General features: G+C 45.8%; 1 protein-coding gene across 1 annotated transcript in view; it reads left to right on the top strand.

The window, feature by feature from the left end:
- The window catches only part of HCAR1 (hydroxycarboxylic acid receptor 1), a 134,862-nt gene that overhangs the window by 111,591 nt on the left and 12,804 nt on the right, over positions 1–10,467 (top strand). Inside the window, exon 4 of the mRNA XM_011964508.1 lies at positions 7,279–7,379. The gene's annotated coding sequence lies outside the window, so the exon portion shown is untranslated. The remainder of the gene's footprint in view (positions 1–7,278; positions 7,380–10,467) is intronic.

Here is a 10,467-nt window from a genome sequence, read left to right as displayed (position 1 = left end):
AAAAAAAAAAAAAAAAGAAATAAAAGTAGAAATTCTAATGTTTCCTTCCTGAACCCAATGGATTGATTTGTGCACACCACTTGAAAAGCTGCTGGGAGAGACAACTTTATCTTACAATACTGTCAATATTGAAGTATAATTTACATATGATAAAGCACACATATGTACATATCCTTTTTTTTTTTTTTTTTTTTTTGAGACTGTTTCACTCTGTCACCCAGACTGGAGTGCAGTGGCACGATGTTGGCTCACTGCAACCTCTGCTTCCTGGTTCAAGCGATTCTGCAGCTTTAGCCTCCCGACTAGCTGGTACTGCAGGCGTGTGACACACCTGGCTAATTTTTGTATTTTTGGTAGAGACAGGGTTTCGCTATGTTGGCCAGGCTGGTCTCCAACTCCTGACCTCAGGTGATCCACCTGCCTGAGCCTCCCAAAGTGCTGGGATTGCAGACGTGAGCCTCCGTACTGGGCCTGAACTGACTGTTCTTGATAAGTCTTACAACAACAACAACAACAAAAAACAACAACAGCTTTCTTGAGCCAGGTTGGCCAACTTGGTCTCGAGCTCCTGACCTCAGGTGATCTGTCCACCTCACCTTGCCTGTGCTGGGATTACAGGTGTGAGCCACGGCACCAGTCTCACATTTAAAATTTTCATGTCAAACCATTTGTAGTCTCCTCTCACTCACTTGCCAGATATACGGAAATTTATGGCAAAGGTACCACAAAGCAATTGGTGTTTTTGTTGTTTCTTTTTACAGTCCACTAGGGAAGCTCACTTTAAAAACATATTTATTTTGATGAAACAAACATTCCAATCAGTATGGCTTTTTTTGAGACAGGGTCTTGCTCTGTCACCCAGGCTGGAGTGCAGTGGTGCAATCTTGGCTCACTGCAACCTCCACCTCTGGGTTCAAACGATTTTCCTGCCTCAGCCTCCCGAGTGGCTACTACCATACTCTGCTGATTTTTTGAATTTTAGTAGAGATGGGGTTTCACCAGGTTGGCCAGGCTGGACTCAAACTACTGACCTCAGGTGATCCACTCGCCTCGGCCTCCCAAAGTGCTGGAATTATAGTCGTGAGCCACTGCGCCTGGCCAATATTCTAGTGAGCTAGTCAAAACCAAGTAAATAAAGATAACCCTGGATGGTAGCAGGAAGACAGTGAATAGAGTGATGTCACAGCGAGGGACTGGGGATGTGGGGTGGTGATTAGCTGGGCTGGTCGGGTAAGGCTAGAGAGAAAGCTGGTCTGAGAGATGGCAGGAGTGGCAGGGGTTGAGGCTGGAAAGGCAGACAGGGCCTAGATCTTACCGACCTTATAAGCCACGGTATGGACGGGCAGGCGGCACCGAGCCATAAACAAAATCCAGCTTTTAAATCCAGTGCTTTTTAAAAACTTTGACCTTCCCCAAGGGGGTGTCTTTTTATATTAGATCTGCTCAAAGGAGGGCCTTTTTGTAATCCATTTTCCTGGAGAGGACCCCTGTTTCTAATTTGAACAGAAGGGAAGTGTTTTCTGCAACTTGGGTTTTATACTAAGTGAAATGAGAAGCCAGTGAAAAGTTTGAGGCCAGCCAGTGACAAGATCTGGCTTATGTTTTAAGAATATACTTAGGCAAGAGTATGGAAAATAACTGTACGGAGACAAGGGTAGAATAATAAAAATAATGATCACAATCACAGCTAGTAGAAATGTAATAAATATAACAATGACAAGAAGGATCCTTGCTGTTTTTTTGTTTGTTTTGTTTTTTTCTTTTTTAGAGGCAGGGTCTCACGCTGCCACCCAGGCTGGAGTGCAGTGGTGCGATCATAGCTCACTATAGCCTCGACCTCCCGGGCTCAAACAACCCTCCCACCTCAGCCTCCCAAAGCTCTGGGATTATAGACATGAGCCACCGCTCCTGGCCCCCATCCTGGCTAACTGTATATTTAATCTTATTTTAGAACAAATTCAGGCTGGGCACCAGTGGCTCATGCCTGTAATCCCAGCACTTTGGGAGGGCGAGGAAGGTGGATCACTTGAGGTCAGGAGTTCAAGACCAGCCTGGCCAACATGGTGAAACGCTGTCTCTACTAAAAAAATTAAAAAATTAGCTGGGCATGGTGGCCAGCTCCTGTAATCCCAGCTACTCGGGAGGCTGAGGCAGGAGAATCATTTGAACCTGGGAGGCAGAGGTTGCAGTGAGCTGATATCGCGCCACTGTACTACAGCCTAGGCGACAAAGTGAGACTCTGTCTCTAAATAAATAAGTATAACAAATTCAAATACAGTTATGATCCAAAAAAGTGACTTCTCCAATGTGTTGAAAGCTATCAGAACTTTATTCTGAACAAGAAACCAACGTGGGCACTGGGAAACACTCCTTAGCCTAGCTCCAGAGTCAATGAAGCATGACAGTCCGTCACATCTGTTACGTTCTAGTGCCACCACCTGACCTCTTCGGGGCCTTGCACACTTAGCCCAAGAGGACAATCCCAGACTCCATTTGCGACTGCAGCCTTCTAACTGGTTCTCTTAAGGTTCAATCACACAAACAAAGAAACACCAATGTGGGTAGTGAGATGCCATTTTAACCTATCAGATGAGCAACACGGTTTCAGCAGTAAGATTGCCCCGTGCTGGGAGGACATAGTAAAGTGGACGTGCATCCGCTGCTGGTGGGAATGGGGATATGTGAGGAAGACCTTTTGAAATGCATGCAGTGTGGCAATTTGCAACGGGAGGCTTTAACATGTTCCCTTCATTCCCTTGGATCCGGCAAATCTGTTCCTGGGAATGTATCTTAAGGGAATAACTCCAAATATGGAAAAAGCTTAGTGAAAAAATATTAGCACAGTCTAAGTGTGCAGAATAGCTCCAGGGGGTGACCTAAGAGTTTTGAGGATTTTCTTTGGGCTAAGGATTGCCTACATCTATCATCTCATCTGATCCTCACAGAAACCACTGATGTGGGTATATTATCCCCATTTTGTGGATAAGAAAAGGGACTCAGGGAGATTACAAAATTCAGTCCAACTCATAAACCTATACACAGAAGCAGAATTAGAACCTGAGCTTGCATGGCTTTTCATTAAAAATAAAAAATCATTAAAAATAAAAACACGATCATTAAAAATAATATTTTTTTAAAGTTTATAGTGGCAGAGAAAAGAATATAAAGTATAAAATTGTACATGCAGTAGGCTCATGATTTTATAAAACCATGTGATGCATAGAAATAAGAAACAAAATGCAATCTGCCAGAGGAACTGATCACGCCCTAAGTGTTTCTATTTTCCACACATACCTTTTTTTCTTTGGGACAGGGTCTCTGTTGCTCTGGATGGAGTGTGGTGGCATGATCACAGCTCACTAAAGCCTTGACCTCTTGGGCTTAAGCGATCCTCCCACCTCAGCCTCCCAAGTAGCTGGGACTACAGGTGCACAACACCATGCCCGGCTTATTTATTTATTTATTTATTTTGAGATGGAGTCTCGCTCTGTCGCTTCTGTCACCCAGGCTGGAGTGCAGTGGTGCGATCTCGGCTCACTGCAACCTCTGCTTCCTGGGCTCAAGCTATTCTCCTTCTCAGCCTCCTGAGTAGCTGGGACTACAGGCGCATGCCACCATGCCCGCGAATTTTTTGTATTTTTAGTAGAGATGGGGTTTTACTGTTAGCCAGGATGGTCTCAATCTCCTGACCTCGTGATCTGCATGTCTTGGCCTCCCAAAGTGTTGGGATTACGGGCGTGAGCCACCACACCTGGCCCATTTTAAAACTTCTGTTTAAAAGTATGTCATGAACGTAAGTTTTGTTCCTACCACATAAAGTATTTTTACAAATAGGTTTTTTGGTTTTTTTTTTTTTTGAGACGGAGTCTTGCTCTGTCGCCCAGGCTGGAGTGCAGTGGTGTGACCTTGGCTCACTGCAAGCTCTGCCTCTCAGGTTCACACCATTCTCCTGCCTCAGCCTCCCGAGTAGCTGAGACTACAGGCGCCCACCACCACGCCTGGCTAATTTTTGTATTTTTAGTAGAGATGGGGTTTCACCATATTGGCCAGGATGGTCTCAATCTCCTGACCTTGTGATCCGCCCCTCTCAGCCACCCAAAGTGTTGGGATTACAGGCGTGAGCCACCGCGCCCAGCCAGTTTGAGGAGTTTTATGCTGGGTGGAGGTGGGAGCTCTGGCTTCCCTGTGCCTCCACTAATTCCACTGCAGCTGGGAGGGGAGACTGAGGCACTTGGTGACAACCTGACAAGGGTGAGTCCAGGCTTCCCCTCCACCTTTACTGGCATAGAGGTGCTATGATGGTCAATACTGAGTGTCAACTTGATTGGACTGAAGGGTGCAAAGTATCGTTCCTGGGTGTGTCTGCGAGGGAGATGCCAAAGGGAATTAACATTTGAGTCAGTGGGCTGAGGAAGGCAGACCCACCCTCAAACTGGGTGGGCACAATCTTCTCAGCTGCCAGTGCGGCCAGGAAAAAAGCAGGCAGAAGAATGTGGAAAGAGTAGACTGGTTGAGTCTTCTGGCCTCCATCTTTCTCCTGTGCTGGATGCTTCCTGCCCTTGAACATCAGCCTCCAAGTTCCTCAGCTTTGAGACTCTTGGACCTTCAACCAGACTGAAGGCTGCACTGTAGGCTTCCGTATTTTGAGGTTTTGGGACTCGAACTGGCTTCCTTGCTCCTTGGTTTGCAGACGGCTGCCTATTGTGGGACCTCACCTTGTGATTGTGAGTCAATACTCTGCAATAAACTCCCCTTTGTATATACATCCATCCTATTAGTTCTGTCCCTCTAGAGAACCCTGATTCATACAGGTGCCCACTGTGTTTTCTGTGGTGCTTGGCTGGAGCAGAGCAGTTACTATCTGCTAGGCTGACTCTCTCCTGGTCCTTTGGTTAGAGAGAGAAGTTTTTGTTGGGGAGATTTTTGCATCTGTGTCCATTGGTGTTTCTGGGTTGCTGGCTTCTTGAGCTCCATGTCTGGGATGTGTGAGGCAAAAAGAAACTCCAGGGAATGCACCACTGTGTCGTCTCCCGGGTCCTGAGGTCCCTGGCTGGTCTTCCTCGTTTCTCCCCCTTTCAGTTTTCTTAGGTCCAGGGTTTACAGTTGTACTTATCGAAAGGAATAGAAAAAAAACAAAAAAAATGTCTATTCCATCCCCAAAGCAGAAGTCCTGCATTACTTTTGTTTTTAATTAAGGTGAAATTCACATAACATAAATTAACCGTTTTTTTTTTTTTTTTTTTTTTTTGAGACGGAGTCTCGCTCTGTCGCCAAGGCTGGAGTGCAGTGGCCGGATCTCAGCTCACTGCAAGCTCCGCCTCCCGGGTTCACGCCATTCTCCTGCCTCAGCCTCCCGAGTAGCTGGGACTACAGGCGCCCGCCACCTCGCCCAGCTAGTTTTTTGTCTTTTTTAGTAGAGACGGGGTTTCACCGTGTTAGCCAGGATGGTCTCGATCTCCTGACCTCGTGATCCGCCCGTCTCGGCCTCCCAAAGTGCTGGGATTACAGGCTTGAGCCACCGCGCCCGGCCAAATTAACCGTTTTAAAGTGAACAATTCAGTGGCATTTAGTACATCTGCAATGTTGTGTAGCCAACCACCACTTCCATGTAGTTCCAGAACATTTTCATCATCCTAAACACTGGGTTTTAAAATTTTTTTAGACAGGGTCTTGTACTGTTGCCCAGGCTGGAGTGCAGTGGCACAATCATAGCTCACTACAGCCTTCACTCCTGGGCTCAAGTGATCCTCCCACCTCAGTCTCTTCAGTAGCAAGGACTACAGGCACATGCCACCACGCTTGGCTAATTTCTAAATTTTTTTGTAGAGATGAGGTCTCTTGATGTTGCCTAGGCTGGTCATGAACTCCTGGGCTCAAGTGATCCTCCTGACTCAGCTCCCCAAAGTGCTGGGATTACAGGCATGAGCCACTGCATTTGGGAGGCTAAGGTGGGAGGATCATTTGAGCCTGGGAGGTGGAGCCTGTAGTGGACAATGATGGTGCCACTGCATTCCAGCCTGGGTGAAAGAGCAAGACCCTAGCTCTTAAAAACAAAACAGGCTGGGTGTGGTGGCTCACGCTTATAATCCTAGCACTTTGGGAGGCCAAGGCGGGTGGATCACCTGAGGTCAGGAGTTCAAGACCAGCCTGGCCAATATGGTGAAACCCTGTCTCTAAGAAAAATACAAAAACTAGCCAGGCATGGTGGTGCATGCCTGTAGTCCCAGCTACTAGGGAGAGTGAGGCAGAAGAATCACTTGGACTGGGAAGGCAGAGGTTGCAGTGAGCCGAGATTGCACCATTGCACTCCAGCCTAGGCAACATGAGCGAGGCTCCATCTCAAAACAAAACAAAACAACAACAACAACAAAACAACAAAACCTTTATTGATACATAACTCACACATACATTTTACCGCATTACTTTTTAAAAGGGAAAAATATTTCATCAATATTTGTATTTAAACAAATAGTTCTTTTCTTATTTTTTGAAATGAAGTCTCATTCTGTCACCCAGGCTGGAGTGCAGTGGTACGATCTCGGCTCAGTGCAACCTCTGCCTCCTAGGTTCAAGTGATTCTCCTGCCTCAGCTTCCCAAGTAGCTGAGACTACAGGCACGCACCACCACACCCAGCTAATTTTTGTATTTTTAGAAGAGACGGGGTTTTGCTATGTTGGCCAGGCTGGTCTCGAACTCCTGACCTCAGGTGATCTGCCTGCCTCAGCCTCCCAAAGTGCTGGGGTTACAGGTGTGAGCCACCAGCCCCGTCAGTTATTTTATTTTAGTTGGTCTCAAAGTTGTTATCACAAAGCTGCTTTCTCATTTTCTCTTAATTTGATAAAGGTGCAATTCATAACGCAAAGTTATTATCCCCTAAAGGAAATGGAACAACTAGTATCATGGACAAATCTCTCATGATTAATGAGTAGATTAATGAATAACCAACAAACCAGAGCTCACAACATCCCTTTACACTTAAATCTCAAAAAGAAGGAATGATGGACGATAAGCACCAAAAAAAGTAGAAATAAATGCATGTAATTTTTCTTGGGCAATTTAAATAGTTCTTCATCTGGGAGTGCCTCCAATCCTTCTAGCCAATTCATCCTACTCGCAGCTGTCAAGTTCATCTTCCTAAAACATCAAGTTCACTCTGTAATTTCCCTGCCTAAAAATATCACCTGTTTATGGTGTCAGGGTGCCAACGTGCTTTTCTCCCTCCTCACCCTGCCCCACAGTTCCAGCTTTGCGCCTTTTCTTGCTCTTCTCCCTTTTAGAATGTTCCAGCCACATCCTCCAGAGAAAATCCCTCGACCAATAGAGTCCAATCTGATTTTGCACTTCCCTGACTTCTTGTTAAGCCATCTATACGAGGAGGGTCAGCCAGTTTCTTCTGACACACAATTCCAATTGATTGGTAGAGATTTGTGGTTGCCTGGGGGCACTGCGTGTTTAAAGGACACTGGGATTAACAACGACCCAGGAAGGGAAGCGATGGGCTCAAGAAGGGAAAGTGGATGTACAACTATGGGTCATCCTGGTCTCCACTGCACTGGCCAATACGGTGGCCACTAGCTACATATGGCCATTAGGTACTTGAAATGTTGCTAGCCCAAAGTGAGTTATGCTGTTTGTTTATTGAGACAGGGTCTCACTCTATCACCCAGGCTGGAGTGCAGTGGCAGGATCACAGCTCACTGCAGCCTCGACCTCCTAGGGTCAAGTGATCCTCCTGCCTCAGTCTCCCAAGTTGCAGGAACCATGGGCATGCACGACCACACCCAGCTAATTTTTATATTTTTTGTTGAGATGGGGTCTCACCACGTTGCCCAAGCTGGTTTTGAACTCTTGGGCTCAAATGATTCTTCCACTTTGGCCTCCCAAAGTGCTGGGATTACAGGCATGAGTCACCACACCTGGACTGATATGCTGTAAATTTCACTCACTCACTGGAGTTTGAAGAGTAAGAGTGAAAAAAAAAAGTGTAAAATATCTAATAATTTTTTCATATTGATTACATGTCAGCATATTTTGGATATGCTACTGGGGCAAGTAAAATATATTATTAAAATTATCCTGGATAAAGGACCAGAGAAAGACTATATATATATATATTCATCTTTTTTTGCTTTTTATAATATGTGCATTAACAGTGGCAGTTTCAACAGAGTTCTATGCCTAAAGGAAAGTCACAGTACCCAAAATGACAATGCTTACAAACCTTGTTTATTACAAGAAAACGATTCAATACAGCAATGGTATTAAATTAAGAATATGTCGCGGTGGCTCACGCCTGTAATCCCAGCACTTTGGGAGGCCGAGGCGGGCGGATCACGAGGTCAGGAGATCGAGACCATCCTGGCTAACACGGTGAAACACCGTCTCTACTAAAAATACAAAAAATTAGCCGGGCGTGGCGGCGGGCGCCTGTAGTCCCAGCTTCGCGGGAGGCTGAGGCAGGAGAATGGTGTGAACCCGGGAGGTGGAGCTTGCAGTGAGCCGAGATCACGCCACTGCACTCCAGCCTGGACCACAAAGCGAGACTCCGTCTCAAAAAAAAAAAAAAAAAAAGAATATGCGTCCTGGCCAATGGGGTATTTCAGAGCAAAGGCTCTGGAGAACTAGGTGCAGGCTCCCACAATCCTCCCTTTTGTAAGGGCTGTGGCTGGACACACTATCCCCGCCCAGAGCAAGAACCAGTGATGTGTTTATAGAGTATCTTGGAATCACGGTCCAACATGGCATCTCAAGTTTTTTTCATACTTTGTCACGTAGGCATATTCCTGTCACAAATAGCCTCAATAGCAGGACCCTCTTGGTGGAGTTGGTCTCACCAAGACCAGGAGCAAACAATCAATTTAATTGTTATAAATAACCGTGAAAGGCTGGTACAAACCACCCCCAAGCTCTTCAAACCCCTGGCTACAAGGCAGCACTATAATCCCTGTTTCCTTAATCACTGTGTTTCATGCCTTGACCAGGGCAGTGCCTTGCAAAAACTTTAGCAAAACAGATCAGGTTAATTCCAGGAGGCCTAGAATTAACCCTTAAAGCATAATGTGTCTACTAGAAAATTTAAAGCATCATATGTGCTTGCATGATATTTCTATTGGACAGTGCTTCTCTAGACCAAGGGGAAGCAACTTTTCCTGTCAAAAGCCAGATAAGGAAATACTTTAGCTTTGCCAGCCGTATGGTCTCTGTTAGTCCATTCTCACACTGCTATAAAGACCTATCTGAGACTGGAAAATTTATGAAGAAAAGAGGTTTAATGGACTCACAGTTCTGCAGGCTTAACAGGAAGCATGACTGGGAGACCTCAGGAAACTTACAATCATGGCAGAAGCAAAGGGGAAGCAAACACCTTCGTCACATGGTGGAGCAGGAGAGGGAGAGCAGTGAAGTATATACTTTTCGCAACAAGACCTTGTGAAACTCACTATTGTGAGATCAGCAAGGGGGAAACTGCCCCCATGATCCAATCACTTCCCACCAGGTCCCTCTCCCAACACTGGGGATTACAATTCAACACGAGATTTGGGTGGGGACATATAGCCAAACCATATCAGTCTCTACCGAAACTACTCAACCCTGACATTGATGTGTGAAGCAGCCCCAGATAATATGTAAATAAACAAGCCTGGCTTCGTCCTAATAAAACTTTATTCATGAACGCTGACATCTGAATTTTAACTAATGCTGTAATTCTTTTACTATTGTTTGGATTTTTTTAAAAGCCCTTTAAGAAGGTAAAAATTACGATTTGGTCACCATGTACCATTATTTGCCGACCCCTGGTCTAGACCCTTGTTACTTTAAGTGTGATCAGTGAACAAGTAGGGTTGGTATCATCTGATGCTTGTTAGAAACGCAGAATCAGGCTGGGCACTGGCCTCTAGGCCCAGCTACCTGGGAGGCCTGTGAATGGCCACCGCACTCCAGCCTGGGCAACATAGCCAGATCTTGTTATAAAAAATTGAAAGAATTGCAGAATTGGGACCCCAACCCAGATCTGTGAATCCAAATCTGAAATTTAAGGACGTTCCCCAGGTGATTTGTATAAAATACCTGGGAAGTTTGAAAAAATTACTAAAACCTAACTCCAAGACCCTAGAGTCTTATGTAACTGGTATGGGTGTGACCTGGGCATTGGGATTTAAAAAATATCCCCAGGTGGGCTGGGCACGGTGGCTCACACCTGTACTCCCAGCACTTAGGGAGGCTGAGGTGGGTGGATCACCTGAGGTCAAGAGTTTGAGACCAGCCTGACCGACATGGTGGTGAAACTCCGTCTTTACTAAAAACACAAAAATTATCTGGCATGGTGGCGAGTGCCTGTAATCCCAACTACGTAGGAAGCTGAGACAGGAGAATCACTTTAACCTGGGAGGCAGAGGTTGCAGCGAGCCGAGATCATGCCACTGCACTCCAGCCTGGGCAACAAGAGTGAAACTCTGTCTTAAAAA

This window comes from Mandrillus leucophaeus, unplaced genomic scaffold (assembly GCF_000951045.1).
Source record: "Mandrillus leucophaeus isolate KB7577 unplaced genomic scaffold, Mleu.le_1.0 Scaffold7, whole genome shotgun sequence".
In the NCBI taxonomy this organism is placed as follows: Eukaryota; Metazoa; Chordata; class Mammalia; order Primates; family Cercopithecidae; genus Mandrillus; species Mandrillus leucophaeus.
The sequence above is the reverse complement of the archived record's forward strand: the minus strand, read 5'-3'. Positions and strand labels throughout refer to the sequence as shown.